Source organism: Eulemur rufifrons, chromosome 30, assembly GCF_041146395.1.
Source record: "Eulemur rufifrons isolate Redbay chromosome 30, OSU_ERuf_1, whole genome shotgun sequence".
NCBI lineage: Eukaryota > Metazoa > Chordata > Mammalia > Primates > Lemuridae > Eulemur > Eulemur rufifrons.
In genome coordinates this window covers 85,114,719-85,130,474 of record NC_091012.1, presented here as the reverse complement: position 1 = coordinate 85,130,474, position 15,756 = coordinate 85,114,719, and the positions used below count along the sequence as shown (strand labels likewise).

The following is a 15,756-nucleotide window of genomic DNA, read 5'->3' as shown; positions in this document are numbered from 1 at the left end:
GGGCCTGAGTCTCCTTAACTTCTCATAAAATGAGTGATGGGACTAGACTAAGGGAAGTTTGTTTCCTACATTAATCTTTCAAGAATCAATCTCCTGGAGAGAGCTGGAACCCATTCTATTAAGTGAAGTATCCCAAGAATGGAAAAATAAGCACCACATGTACTCACCAGCAAACTGGTTTCCCTGAGTGCACATTTGGGAATAACACCAATTGGGTATCGGACAGAGGTCGGGGCTGGGTGGAAGGGATGGGTGTATACCTACTTCTTGAGTACGATGCGCACTGCCTGGGGAATGGACACGCTTGAAGTTCTGACTAGGGGGGATGGGGTGGGGGGAGGGGAGGGGTGCACACCTACATGATGAGTGTGATGTGCACTATCTAGGGAATGGACACAATTGAAGCTCAGACTCGGAGGGATGGGGAGGCATGGGCAATGTATATAGCCTGATCTTTTGTACCCCCATAATGAGCTGAAACACAAACAAAAAATAAGAATAAAAATAAAAATAAATACTTATAAGTAGCCCTTGTGGAAGATGATACCCATATTAAAAATAAATATTAGAGATAAAAAAAAGAATCAAATTGTATATATTGAAGCCTATCAAACAAGTGACACATACTCACTTCAGAAACACATATGTTGAATTTGCAATGATACAGAGAAGATTAGCATGGCCCCTGAACAAGGATGACATGCAAATTTGTGAAGTGTTCTATAAAACAAAAGAAGAAAAAGGTGACACATAGATACAAATTATTTCTGGGAAGGGTATTGAAAACATTTATTGTAATTATTATAAAGATAGTTGATGTTCACTTTATACCAGACATTTTCCTAAGTGCTTTACATATACTATGTCACTTAATAATCAATAAAATCCTATGAGATCATTATTATTACAATCATCCCCATGTAAACATGAGGATACTAAAATGTAGAGAAGTATGTAAACTGCCAGAGGCACCACAAATACAGGCATACCTTAGGAGATATTGCAGATTCAGTTCCAGACCACCTTGAAATGCAGTGAATATCGCAATCAAGAGAGTCATACAGATATTTTGATTTCCTGGTGCATATAAAAGTTATGCTTACATTGTACTGTAGTCTAGTCAGTGTGTAATAGCATTATGTCTATACAAACAATGTACATATTTTAATTTAAAATACTTTATTGCTACAAAATACTAACAATCATCTGAGCTTTCATCAAGTCATAATCTTTCTGCTGGAGGAAGGGCTTGCCTTGACATTTATGGTCCCTGGCTGATCAGAGTGGTGCTCACTAAAGGTTGGTGTGGCTGTGACAACTTCTTAAAATAAGACAACAATTAAGTTTGCTGCATTAGTTGACTCTTCCTTTTGTGAAAGATTTCTCTGTAGCATGTGATACTGTTTGGTAACATTTTGCCCACAATAGAACTTCTTTCAAATTTGGAGTCAATCCTCTCAATTCCTGCCACTGCTGTATCAAATAAATTTATGTAATATTCTAAACCCTTTGTTATCATTTCAACAACGTTCACAGTATCTTCACCAGGAGTAGTTTCCATCTCAAGAGACCACTTTTTTTGCTCATTCATTAGAAGCAACTAGACATCCATTCATATTTTATCATGCAATTGCAGGAATTCAAGCACATCTTCATGCCCCTTTTCTAGATCTAGTTCTATTTGTATTTCCACAATATCTGCATTTACTTCCTCCACTGCAGTCTTGAACTCCTCAAAGTCATCCATGATGGTTGGAGTTAACTTCTTTCAAACTTCTGTTAACATTAATGATTTGACCTTCTCTCATGAATCATGAATGTTCTTAATGGCATCTAGAATGTTGAATCCTGTCCAGAAACTTTTTAATTTACTTTGAACAGATCCATCAGAAGAATCACTATGTATGATAGCTACAGTCTTGCAAAATGTTTTTGATAAATCATAAGACTTGGAAGCTGAAATTGCTCCTTGAACCATGGGCTACAGAATGGATTTTGTGTTAGCAGGTATGAAAATAACATTAATCACTTTGTACATCTCCTTTGGTGCTCTTGAGTGACTAGGTGTATCGTCAAAATGAGCAGTGATATTTTGAAGGGGATCTTTTTTTTTCTGCCTAGCAGATCTCAACAATGGGTTTAAAATATTCAGTAAACTATGCTGCAAATAGGTGTGCTGCCATCCAGGCTTTGTTGTTCCAATTACAGAGCACGGGCAGAGTACATTTAGCATAATTCTTAAGGGCTCTAGGATTTTCAGAACGGTGAATGAGCATTGGCTTCAATTTAAAGTCATCAGCTGTGTTAGCCCCTAAAAAGAGAGTCAGCCTGTCTTTGAAGCTTTGAAGCCAGGCATTGACTTCTCTGTAGCTATGAAAAGTCCTAGATGGTAGTTTCTTCAAACAGAAGGCTGTTTTGTCTACACTGAAAATTTGTTGTTTAGTGTAACCATCTTTATCAATTATCTTAGCTGGAACTTAGGGGCAACTTGCTGCAGCTTGTACAAAAGCACTTGCTGCTTCACCTTGAACTTCCATAGCTTCTTCAACTCTCTTAACATTCATAGAATTGAATACAGCTAGGGCTTTACTTTGGATCAGGCTTTGGTTTAAAGGAGTATTGTGGCTGGTCTGATCTTTTATCCAAACCACTAAAACTTTCTCCATATCAGCAATAAGGCTGTTTCACTTTCTTATCATTTTTGTATTCAATGGAGTAGCATTTTTAATTTTCTTCAAGAACTTTTCCTTTCAATTCACAACTTGGCAGTTTCATGCAAGAGGCCTAACTTTCAGCCCATCTCATCTCTTGACATGCCTTCCTCACTGGGCTTAATCATTTGTAGCTTTTGATTTAAAGTAAGAGATGTCCAAGTCTTTTTTTCATTTTAACACTTAGAGGACATTTTAGGGTTATTAATTGGCCTAATTTTAATATTGTTGCATCTTGGGGAATAGGGAGGCCCAAGGAGAGGGAGAGAGATGAAGAAAGGGCTGGTCAGTGAAGCAGTCAGAACACACATAACATTTATTTATTAAGGTTTCTATCTTATATGGGCATGGTTTGTGGCTTCCCAAAACAATTATAGTAGTAACATCAGAGACCACTGACCAGAGATCACCATAAAAGATATAATAATAATAATGAAAAAGTTTGAAATATTGTGACAATTACCAAAATGTGACACAAAGACATGAAGTGAGCACATGCTGTTAGAAAAATGGTTCCAATAGACGTGATCAAGGTAGTGTTGCCACAAACCTTCAATTTGTAAAAAAGCAAAACAAAACAAAACAAAACAAAAACCCTTCAATATCTGTGAAGTAAAATAAAGTGAAGCACAATAAAATGAGGTATACCTGTAGTAGATTTGGCAGAACTGGAATTTAAACCCATGGAGTTTGACTCCAGTCTGTGAGCCCAACCACCAATTTATATCGTTCCTTCTATTTTTCAACTTTCTCCAAATATTCTGAGTACTCAGACCTTCTCTGTTGCTAACTCAAGTACCTTCTCAACGGAGGGTCTTTGGCCATATTTGCTCTTCCTGAAATACTTTTCCTCTATCTTTCTGGCCATCTAATGGTCCTTATTATTCTGATCTCAGGATAAATACCACTTTTATAGAGAAGCCTTCCCTCACCTTCAATCTTGATTCAGTGTCCCTTTTATATACTGTCAAAAGAGCCCTGGGTAACACAAACGCATTTCATGTAACCAAAATGTTTGTACCCCCATAATATCCTGAATTAAAATAAATAAATAACCTTGTACTTGAATCCTTTTGAGCACTTCTTACAGTTACAATACAAAGTATTACATTTATATTATATTTATTAAAAGTAATATATAAATAATAAATATTCCTTTTTTTCTAGAACGTAAGTTCCACAAGCACAAGAACTTTGGTTTTTTTACAACTATATCCACAGTACATAGAAGGTTGTCAGGCACATATTATAATAGGTGCTAACAATATTTACTGAATATAAATCAATGAACATATAAATACATACTTGGACAATGTGTACATCTAGAGGAAAAAATGATGCTTTTTTTGGTTGAGGAAAATATTCCTTGTGCTAACAATTATCTGGGTGCACAAGCAGACCTGGCATATGTAGAGAGAAATAAGATAAATTGGAAGGGTCACTGGCCAGACACCATTACTAAAAATATCTCTTACATCTCTTGCAATGGGGCCAGGCTCTTATCCAGAGAAAATTCATTACCTTTTGTCTTGAAGGCTTTTTAACCTCCATAGACTCTGTGCCTAGTTACTGAGAACAAGGTCTTTAAGGAATATGGTACATGTTCCTTAAAGTATGGATGCATGTCAGTAAACAGAAGGAGGATAAGAAAGGAGATAAGAAGAGACCAAAGAGAAAAATAACCATCCCAAAGAGTCTTCCGTGACAAGCCACTATTTTTTTCTGCTCTTGTTAGAGTAACCCACATTTATCCCCATAGAACAGTTGCTTCGGAAGAAGCTGTTGGTCATGTGATTATCTCCATCATGTAGTTTTAAGGCTATAGTACTATTAGCGTGGATTTTATTCTGAAATTGAACTGGAGTGAATGTTTATAATTTAGAACACATTCAAGGTGGAAATTTTTATCATTTATTTTCATATTTTCAGAGAGTTTAAATTTTTCTAAATGCCAAAGTATGTTTACAAGTGGGCAAGTACTAGAGTTATTCTCTAAAGAAATTGTTTTGAGGGTAAGTTACTGAAAACAATGACTAAAATAGATAAGTAAATTACTGAAAGTGGTCAAATATTTAATAATGTTTCAAATAGCAGATGCCGAATTCTGGCACATTTTTGCAAATGACCTAAGACAGAGCTTCCTAAAATAACCCTTTGTTTCATTTCCACCTGAAACCTGATGCCAGATGTCAATAATTTTAATTAAATAGCTAGATCACGTTTATAGCTTGTTTTACAAATCACAAAGTGCTTTCATGTATATTGACTAATTTAATTTAAATTAAAATACCATATATTGCCAAGGCAGCAAGAATGTGCAGTCTATGTTTTCACTCACATATATCCCTAATGTCAACAATTTAGGGAAAGCTATACTTGCCAACTCCAATGTTCAAAAGAAAAATATGGATATGATATTTTAAAAATTATTCACAGATTATATTATTATCAGTAAATAAATTTAGGAGTGTACTAGATATATAAACAGAACAAATATTTTCTTTTTAATGTGTTATTGCTGAGGTAAATGTAAGTGTAAATTCAAGCAAAATGAGCCAAGTTAAAAGAAGCACTGAAATACAGATCAAATCATGTGGCCTTACTGGAGCTTGCAGGAAAACAGATCAGACTCTCTAAACAATAAACATGGTTGGAAAATTAAAGGTCATTTTTCATATAGGCTTCCAAAGATTATAGGGTATGTATCAAGATTTTTAGCCATTCATCTAGAATACAAAATTATGATTTTTGTTAATTCAGGAATATAAATATAAAACATCTAACATATACATTTATCTATTCCACTTCCTTATCAGACTACCTAAACTAAAATAACATAGTGGCAAAACATGAAAACATATTCTAATGGTCTCTAAGGAGAGAAAGAAAGAATGGGCACAAAACTCATGCATTTTATTTCACACACAAAAATCTGTGAAATAACACTCAAATAGGAGGATATTAACTTATATCTGTGTAGGAAATAAAGTGATTTAACAAGCTGATCTAATTTTCACTAATAAAAATTTGTGCAAGCTAAGTTATATCAAGTAGCAATTTAGAAACAAAGATAAGTTGAGTGAAGTGAGTATTGAAAACTTAAGGGGAAGAAGCAATTACAATAAGGAGAATGGTTAATTGTAAGGCCTCCTAGGGCTATTTAATCAGAAGTCAAATTAGGCCTACATATTTGGGCCCTAAAGAAGTCAGCACATATATATGCCAGGGTGCCCTTCTATACAGTGTATTCTGCCAGCGATTATATATTTGCTGGTTCTTCTCTATTTTTTTAGTAAGAGAAACTACCAGCTACATCAGAGTATAAGCAATGTAAGAAATCACCTGAAGGGAATAGGTGCAGGAACAAGAGCTTAAACGACCAAGAGAGGACTGACTCCATACAGAAGAGCTATGAATAAGCAGAGAGAGAAGACAGAATATTCTAGGTCTATAAGGTGGTAGACATTAGAACCAGTCTTTACCTAGTGCTCTAGGTTCTGATTTGAGTCCTGTAGTAGCTTGTCATATTATTCAGAATAAAAACAAATATAGCTAAAAGAGGATACATGATTTGGCCTACTGTTTTCTGACCTCAAGTCCTACAACTACTTTCCCTCGCTCACTCTACTCCACCCACATCAGCCTCCTTGCTCTTCCTAGACCATGCCAGACACACTCCACTTACAGGCCTTTATTGCTGTTCCTTCTGTCTGAAACATTCAACTACAGAGAACCTCAAGGCTTGCTCCTTCATCTCCTTCAAATGTTACCTTCTCCTTCAGGTCATCCCTAACTACTCTATTTGAACTACAATCCTCTTTCACCCCAGGAGTAACTATCTGCCTTCCCTGATTTATTTTTCTCCATAGTACTTATTACCACCTAACATACTAAATATTTTACTTATTTTTATTAATACTATTTATTAATACTTATCCCACACCAGAATGTAAGCTCCATGAGAACAGGAAATTTTCACCACCTCACACTGTACTTGGCACACAATAGATGCCCCATACATATTTTTGAATGAATAGCCACTATGACAAGAATTTACTCTAATTCTCTAATAATTAAAATAATGTCATATAAATGGAGGGAATATGTCAATGCAAAAAATAGAGTTCATAAACATAGCCAAATATACATGTGTATTCAGTATTTAAAAGGATGGTATTTAAAATCAGTGGGAAAACATTGAACCAGTCAACCAATGGTATTGGGACAGCAGTCAATTCTAGGGCCTCCCAACATTTTTCAAGTAATGACACACACTAAATTATATTTATATGGCAAACTGGGGTGAATGCACAGAGGAGACTGCTCATGTTTGGGCACAACTGATCCACGATCCCTGGCAGCCCAAACTCTGCCAGGCTACTCCCAAGGCTAATGAGATTACATTTGTGACGAATTCAAGGTACTCTAGTTGGGAATTTCTGGACTAGCCATTTTTAGGAAAAACCATCTCATCCCCTGTTGTTTTAAGTAACCAAAGAAATAATCCTAGTGTATTCAAGCAATAAATGTAGAAACAAGACCCATAAAATTTCAAGAATAAAGAAGACTTTTCTAAGCATTATGGGATGTCCAGAAGCAGAAGAGAATAAATTAATTTGACATAATAGTTATTTTTAAATTTCAATGGGAAAAATCCCAGCATAAACAAAATAGAAAAAACAAACTGGGGGACTATTTTTATTACATGATTTGCAAAGAACTATTTCAAATAAATAAGAAAAAGACAGAAAAAAATAAAAATAGACAAAACAATGAAGAGGAAATTCACAGAATAAAAGACCAAGATGGTTAATAAACATGTAAAAGATGTGAAAAGTGAATTATAATTTCACTTATAAAGAAAATGCAACTTAAAACAGCTAAGGGCTCATGGTAATCAGCATTGGTGAGGTTGTGGGGAAATCAGCTTCCTCGGTTAGTGTTTAGCCATTCTGCACTCACTATGTTTACTTTGCTTCTGTTCTTCCAAAGTGATCTTTGTTCATATGAAATAATTACAAAAATAAAGAGAGTAAGTATCCAAATATGTCATTTCCCAGCAAATTTTCTTATAGTCCCTGAAATTCATTTTCCAAAAACTTAGAAATAAAAAGATACTCCAGTTCTATTCAAGTTTATTCACTCCTTGAGAGAAGTGTTACTGTGACTCCTGAAATGGAATCCCTTTAAACCATACTTACAGTGGGTTTTGATGCTTTTAGACACAGCCATAAGCCCAGTGTACATCAAAGTGGAAAGTGGGTTAAATGTTTTTATTTTATTACTTTTTATGCTATGACTCATATTTTCTTGAAATAAGCAGAGTATGTTGAAACAGAGAGACAAAGAAAAAAATCTATAAACTTTATTTAACCACTTGCCTTCCTCCCTTTATTTCATTCTTACTTCCTGTCAAAAGCCACACTGTGACCTAATTTATTTCAATAATTCCAAGTCATTTATAATTTGAAGATTAGCAACATTTAAAAAATACATTGTAGAGACTAACATTGCCATCAAGTTTTTATTTTGCTAACAAATTAAAATTTTAAAACACTGACTACTAAGTAGTCCCCATGAATTCCTAAAGTCCCCATGATTTCCTAAAGTCCCCATGATTTCCTAGAGGAAAGGCCCATTTTTATTGTTGTCATTCATTATTTAAAATGCTTTGAAATAAATATAGATTCATGGAAAATTCCCAAAACAGATACAGGGAGACCTTGTGTTTTAGTCTACTCAGGGTTCTGTCACAGAATACCATAGACTGGGTGGCTTAAAGAACAGGCATTTATTTCTTAGAGTGGTAGAGGTTGGGAAGGCTAAGATCAATGTGCCAGTTGATTTGATTCCTAGCGTGGACCTTCCTCCTGCCTTGCAGATGGCTACCTTCTTGCTGTGCCTCCACATGGTAGCTAAGGACACTAATCCCATTATGGAAGCCCCACTCCCATAGCCTCATCTAAACCTAATTATACCCAGAGGTACCTCCTCCAAATACAATCAAATTGGGGATTAGGGGTTCAACATATGAATGTTGGGGGGACATATTCAGTCCATTATACCCTATATAGGTTTTACCCAATCTCCCCTAATAGTAAGGTCTTGCATAACTATACAGTATCAAAACCAGAAAACTGACTTTAAAGTACAATCCACCAACCTTATTCAGATTTTATGTGCTCTCATTCTTATGTGTGTATGCATATACATGCATATGCATGCACGTGTGTGTGTTTTATGCAATTTATCAAAAATGTAAGTTTGTGTAACTACCATCATAATTAATGTATTAACTGTACCATTAATGTAAGTATCCCTTATGTTGTCCTTTTATAAACACAGGCATGACCACTCCCACCTCTAATCCCTGGCAATCATTTATGTTTTTCTCCATATTTAAAATTTCATCATTGGCTTTTTTCACACAGCATAATGCCCCCCTGAGATCCATCCCAGTTATTGTATAAATAATGTGTCCCTTTCTACTGTTCAATATAGATGTACCACAGATTGTTTAACCACTCACCTATTCAGTATATTTTGGTGATTTCAGTTTGGTGCTGCTACAAATAAATCTTTAAATATTTATGTAAGTTTTAAGTTCCCTGGGTTAAACGTCCAAAAGTGAAATTGCTGTATCATATGGCTCATATGGTAGTTGAAAGTTTCATTGTGTTATTTTGTTTGTTTGTTTGGTAAGTCTTTTGTTTGTTTGTTTGTTTGTTTGTTTTTTCCTGAAGTTTCCTTTTATTCCTAAAGGATATGTTTGCTGAACATAGGATTTGCAGTTAACAGTTCATTTCTGTACCTGAAAAGTGCTGTACCATTTATTTCTGTCCTTCGTGGATTCACATGGGAAATCTTCTGTCAATTGAAATTGTGTTTCTATATAGGTAATACATTATTTCTTCCTGGCTGCTTTCCAGGTATTTTCTTTATGTTTGGTTTTCAGAAGTTCAATTCTGGAGTGCCATGGCATGCATTTCTCTGGGTTTATCCTATTTGGAATTTCCTCTTCTTCTTAAAATTGTGTGTTTATGATTTTTTTGCCGAATTAGAATAGTTTTCAGTCATTATTTATTTGATTGCTTTTTCAGTTCCATGCTCTCTTTCTTCTCCTTCTGAGATCCTAATACCATGAATATTACATCTTCTGATATATTCCCATGGGTCCCCTAGGCTGTGTCCTTTTTTCCACTTTATTTTCTCTCTGGTGTTCATATTGGGTAAATTCTACTGATCTATCCTCAAGTACAATGATTCTATCCTCTATCATTTCTACTCTGTTATTAATCCAATTTAATTATTTTTTTAAAATTCAGTTACCTGATTTTTTTTACTTTTAGAATTTACATTTGTTTTTTGTTATTATCTTCTATTTATTTGTTGAAATATTCTATTTTTCATTTGTTTCAAATGTGTTCATGATTGCTCATGGAAAACATTGTTATGATAGATGAATTAAAACTCTTTTCAAATAATTCCAATATCTGTTATGTAAGTATTAGCAACTCTTGACTCTTTTTCCTTATTCAAGTTGTGGTTGTCCTGGTTATTAATATGATGGGTGATTTTGGTTTTATCTTGGGCATTTTGGGTATATTGTTGTGAAACTCTGGATTTTATTTTATTTTTTCAGCAGGGATTCACCATGTTTAGGTGTAGCACACAGATAGGGGGGTGGACAGAACTTGTTACCCACTGGAACCAACTAACACCACCCCATAAAAAGTGTAATTCTGGCCAGTATGACATCATTGAAGTTGTGTGAGTTGTAGACTCAGTACCCCTGCCTACACCAGGGACTAGAATAGTAGAAGAATATGTTGACTAGCTCAGCCCTCACTGCCTGTTCCTCCTTGTTGATGCTGGGTGATGATGGAAGCTCATCTCCCATTTGGGCCCTACTGATGGCGGGGGGGCACTAGGAGCATAGAAAGGAATACCATCTAGTTTCTCCTCATATTTCATTGAGTCTCACTATTGCCGGGAGTGGGTGGAAACTCATCTTCCTTGGTATGATGCTCACACTAGGGTACAGGGTGATGAGTAAGCAGAGTGCCCACTATCCTGTCTTAGACAAAATTTTGTTGCTGGGTTGGTGTAGAGGTTCGGTTCCCTGCTGGGCCCCACTAAAACTATAAGGGTAGAGGAATTGGAGTACTAACTGCTACCATCCTGTGGTGGATGGAAGATCAGCCTCTTGCTCAGTTCTGCCAACATCACTCTGGTTAGGGATTATGAGAAAAGCTTGCTTCCACTGGGCAAAAGGTAACATCAGGTCCTTGTTTGGCCCTGTCTACACCACCAGGCAGGGGAAACAAAACACCAGCCCCTGTTTCTACAGGAAAGAGGAGGAAAGGAGATGAGCTCTCCACTAGGCCCTACTTAACCTATGGGAGGTATCAGCTTGTCCATTGGTGTTTTTCAGGAGTAGGTCATGTATTGTAAAAAAAAATAATAATAACATTAATAATAAAAAGTTTTTCTATTCTGCTAGACTACCCTTTTTTACAGTCTCCTTATTGAGGATAACAGACTTCCTGGATTTTTTTTTGGACTGCTTATTAGTGGTTCTGTGGTTGTTGGTTGGGAGCTTCTCCAGGTCCCTATTCAGGGTATATGGGAAATAAAAGAAAACTCAAGGAATTCACCACTAGGTCATTACTAAAGCCTCAATGTCCCTAGCTAGTCTACTTTTTTCTCCTCATCATTTAGAGTCTGATATCTCTTTTATGTGTTACATCAAGGAAATTTTAGTTGCAAGAGGAAAGATTGGGGGAAATTAGCTACCTATGTTAGTGAAAACTGGAAGCTGGAAAGGCAATTTTAATACCAAAAGAAGTAGGACAGATACAATCTCAAAATAAAGGATAATTTTTCCAAATAAAGGACAGCTAGCAATCTTACTAAAATATACAATCAATATGTCCCTCTTTTGTTCTTATTTCATCAAGGACTACCAAAATATTAGTCATGAATCAGCAAGCAGAGAAGACTAATATTAGATATGTAATACGTTGATACAAGTTTAGCTTTTAAGCACCCCAAATGGGTTGATAATTGAGAATTGCAGCTAAAGGACCCCTTATGAAAAAATTATTTTCCACTGACCTCAGAGTAAGAATCTAGATAGATAGATGGATAGATAGATAATATTAAATTGTATGATTTTCATTCAACTTATATTGTATGAAAGGAATATTCTATAAAATAGAAATAAAAAGTAAAATAAAAACTACATGAGGTTCTTTAAATTTTTTTTTAATTTTTTTCAGCTTTTAAAAAGTGAGGTTTTATTTAAATGTCAAAAAAGCATAATATCAGAATTTATTTAGGAAAATGTAAGAGTAATCCATACACAGGTCATTATGTTTGGTAATTATTTCCAGTGATAGAATATCTACTACAACAATCTCCAGTGACCTTTGGTAATGTGTATCACTTGCTAAGCACATGCTGAAGTTTTTCAGAAATTTAACCATAAATAATATTAAAAGATAAGAAAGACAACTGACTGCTTATTAATCATAACTAAAAAATAAAATAAACAGAGAGCTATATTCCTATAGTTGGCTGCTGACTATTTTTTTTAAAAAAGAATAAGGTAATGTCTTTACTACAAACATAAACAGAGAAGATCTAGGGGAAACAAAAGACACATAAACAATATAAACTTTTTAAGAAAGAAATTAATGGGAGCTTATAGACTTCCCATAGGTAAAAATTGTAAGTTAAAATTTTCAGTCTTGTTACTTTACAAGTAAGTGTTTTTTGTTTGCTTGTTTATTTGAGCCTGGCTAAGATATTCACCTCCAGGTTGAGTTAGGCTAATGTAGTTGAGTAATATATTGATATAAATTTTATTTCAACATTTACACATTTTTTGGTGTTCTTTGACCTAAATCTTACTCTTTACTACTTGCATACATTTTATTTGTTTCACGAGTCTCCACTTATTACTCCAACCCAACATATCTGCTCATTTGTCACTTACATATAATTTCCTGGCATCTCTTATATTGCTGCTTTGTTTAGATTATTGTTTATTCATATATTATTTATTTTTATTTTTTTATTTTATTTTATTATTAAATATATTTATTTATATTATTAATTATCAAAATATTTTTATCATTTTGATATGTAACAGTTACTTCTTCAACTAAAACATAAGTTTTTAAGGGTAGGGATCAGATCATTTATTTTTGTATTCCCACAGTGCTGGACCTATTATCATACTAGTAAAAACCCTTTATTGAACACTTATTATGTGATGGGGATTGTTACATGCTTTATGCGTATTATCCAACTTAATTCTCACAAAAAACCTGCAAGAGAGGGAATTATAATTACCTACAATTTTATAGATGGATAGATAAAATAAAGAGAGGTCAAAAAACTTGTCAAAGGTCATACAGCTGGTAAACTACTTGAGAACAGTGTCTACCATATTGAACAATTTATACTGTACTGCTTTTCACATTTCATTCCTCCAGCAGCTTAATGCCACAAACATTGTCCAAATAAATGGTGAGGTTACATGCTCTCTGCCTTTAGATTTACTCCAATTTGAAAATACTTCTTCAAAGACGTACCCGATGCTTTGAAATGACCATATGTGAATTCTTTGATGATTCAGAAAATACATTGGAGCTGTCTATATCTAAAGGAAAACACTGAAGAAAATACTCTACCAGTTTAGATTAAAAACTACCCAAAATGCTAAAGTAAGCAAAGCTGATCATTTCAGATAGCCAGAGATATACTCAGAATACAAATAGCTTAGCTTGCTTTGTTTTCTTTTTCATGAACACTTAATCTTGTAGATATAAGGGGGTAAAAGAGGGTGGTTATACATACTTTTTAAAACTGATAAGTATTTTTTTTCTTTCTTCCCTCAAGATTTTATTTTCTACTCCAGAAAGCATATTGAATTATTGGAATGTGTAAGTTAGGTTTTTTATTGTTTTAATTTTTTAACGATTACTTTATGGGTATGTTATTGAAAGATCAAACAATATTTCATAAAGGATGATTCAACTTAAAAAGGGAATTTTCAATTAGAATAAATTACCACCATATGGCATGGATGTAATAGTCATGGTTATGTAGTTCTAATGATAAGCCTATAGCATAGAAATTATTCGCCTAAGTGGAAATATAAACATTCTTTTGGTTCATGTTTTAAAATGTAAATGACAGCTCTTATTAGACAAACCCAAACATTAATATTAATATATTACTAAATGATAAACACTTTAAAAAATGAAAATAAAACCTCATAAGCTTTTTAAACAGCTTTGTCATAACAAGAATCTATTTAGAACTCAGGAAAATGAGCAAGAAAAAATCAAGCAACCCTATCAAAAAGTGGGCAAATGACATGAATAGAAACTTCTCGAAAGAAGATATAAGAATGGCTAACAAACATATGAAAAAATGCTCAACATCCCTAATCATCAGAGAAATGCAAATCAAAACCACAATGAGATATCACTTAACTCCAGTGAGAATGGCCTTTATCAAAAAAACCCAAAACAACACATGTTGGCATGGGTGTGGAGAGACAGGACCACTCATACACTGCTGGTGGGACTGCAAACTAGTGCAACCCCTGTGGAAAGCATTATGGAGGTATCTTAAACAGATTCAAGTAGACCTGCCATTTGACCCAGCAATCCCATTACTGGGCATACACCCAAAGGAAAAAAGGTCATTCTATAACAAAGACACATGTACCTGAATGTTTATAGCAGCACAATTCACAATAACAAAGATGTGGAAACAACCCAAATGCCCATCAATACATGATTGGATTAGTAAGCTGTGGTATATGTATACCATCGAATATTACTCAGCTATAAGGAATAATGAAGATACGACATCTCTATGGTTCTCCTGGAGAGAGTTGGAACCCATTATATTAAGTGAAGTATCCCAAGAATGGAAAAACAAGCATCACATGTACTCACCAGAAAATTGGTTTCCCTGAACATCACCTAAATACACATCTGGGAACGACACCAATCGGATATCAGACTGAGGTGGAGGGTGGGGGAGGGGATGGGGGTATGCCTACACAATGAGTGCATTGAGCACCGTTTGGGGAATGGTAACACTTGAAGGTGCTGACTCGGGAAGCGGGGGGGGGGGAGGGATATATACCTACATGATGGGTGCAACGCGCACTACCTGGGGAAGGGACACGACTGGAGCTCTGACTTGGGGGGAAAGGCAGTACATGGGCAACGTATGTAACCTGCAATTCTGTATCCCCCATAACAATAAGATGAAATAAAAAAAAAGATAACAGTTTACATATCATAAAATGTACACCTTTCAGTTGCACAAGTCAACATTTTTAGTATACTCACTGATTTGTGTGACCATCAACATAGTCAAATTTTAGAACATATTAATCACCCTAAAAACAAACCCATACACATAAGCAATCACCATCAATTCCCCTAGAAATCCCTATCAGCTTATTGATAGGAGTACTGTAACTAGGCAAGCAATAATCTACTTTCTTTCTCTATGGAATCGCTTATTCTTGATATTTCATATAAATGGAATTATATACTATGTGATCTTCTGTGCCTGGCTCCTTTTGCTTACAGTGTTTTCAAAGTCAATCCATGTTGTAGCATGTATTATTACTTCATTTTATGGTGGAGTGTTATTCCATCATATATATAATCCATGTATATATCTATACATTTTTCAGTTAGTGGACACTGAGCATGTTTCCACTTTGTGGCTATTGAAAATACTATTACTATGAGCAGTCTTGTACAAGTTTTTGTGTGGGCATAAGTTTTCATTTATCTTCTGGATGTACCTAGGAGTGATATTGCTGGGTCATATGGGAAATCTATGTTTAAAATTTTGAAGGAATTTTATAACTGTCTTCCAAAAATTCTATGCCAGTTAACATTTCCACCAACACTACATTTTGGTTTCAATTTCTGTACACCATTGCCAACACTCATTATTGACTACATTTTGGATTATATACATCCTACTGAGTGTGAAATTG

The 15,756-nt window shown here is 34.7% G+C and overlaps 1 non-coding gene across 1 annotated transcript; it reads left to right on the top strand.

Annotated features, from left to right (window-relative positions):
• The first annotated feature begins 623 nt into the window (after positions 1-623).
• Positions 624-730, top strand: LOC138379291 (U6 spliceosomal RNA). Its single transcript, XR_011232066.1, has one exon. It is a non-coding gene; the product is annotated as a U6 spliceosomal RNA (small nuclear RNA).
• The last annotated feature ends 15,026 nt before the right edge of the window (positions 731-15,756 follow it).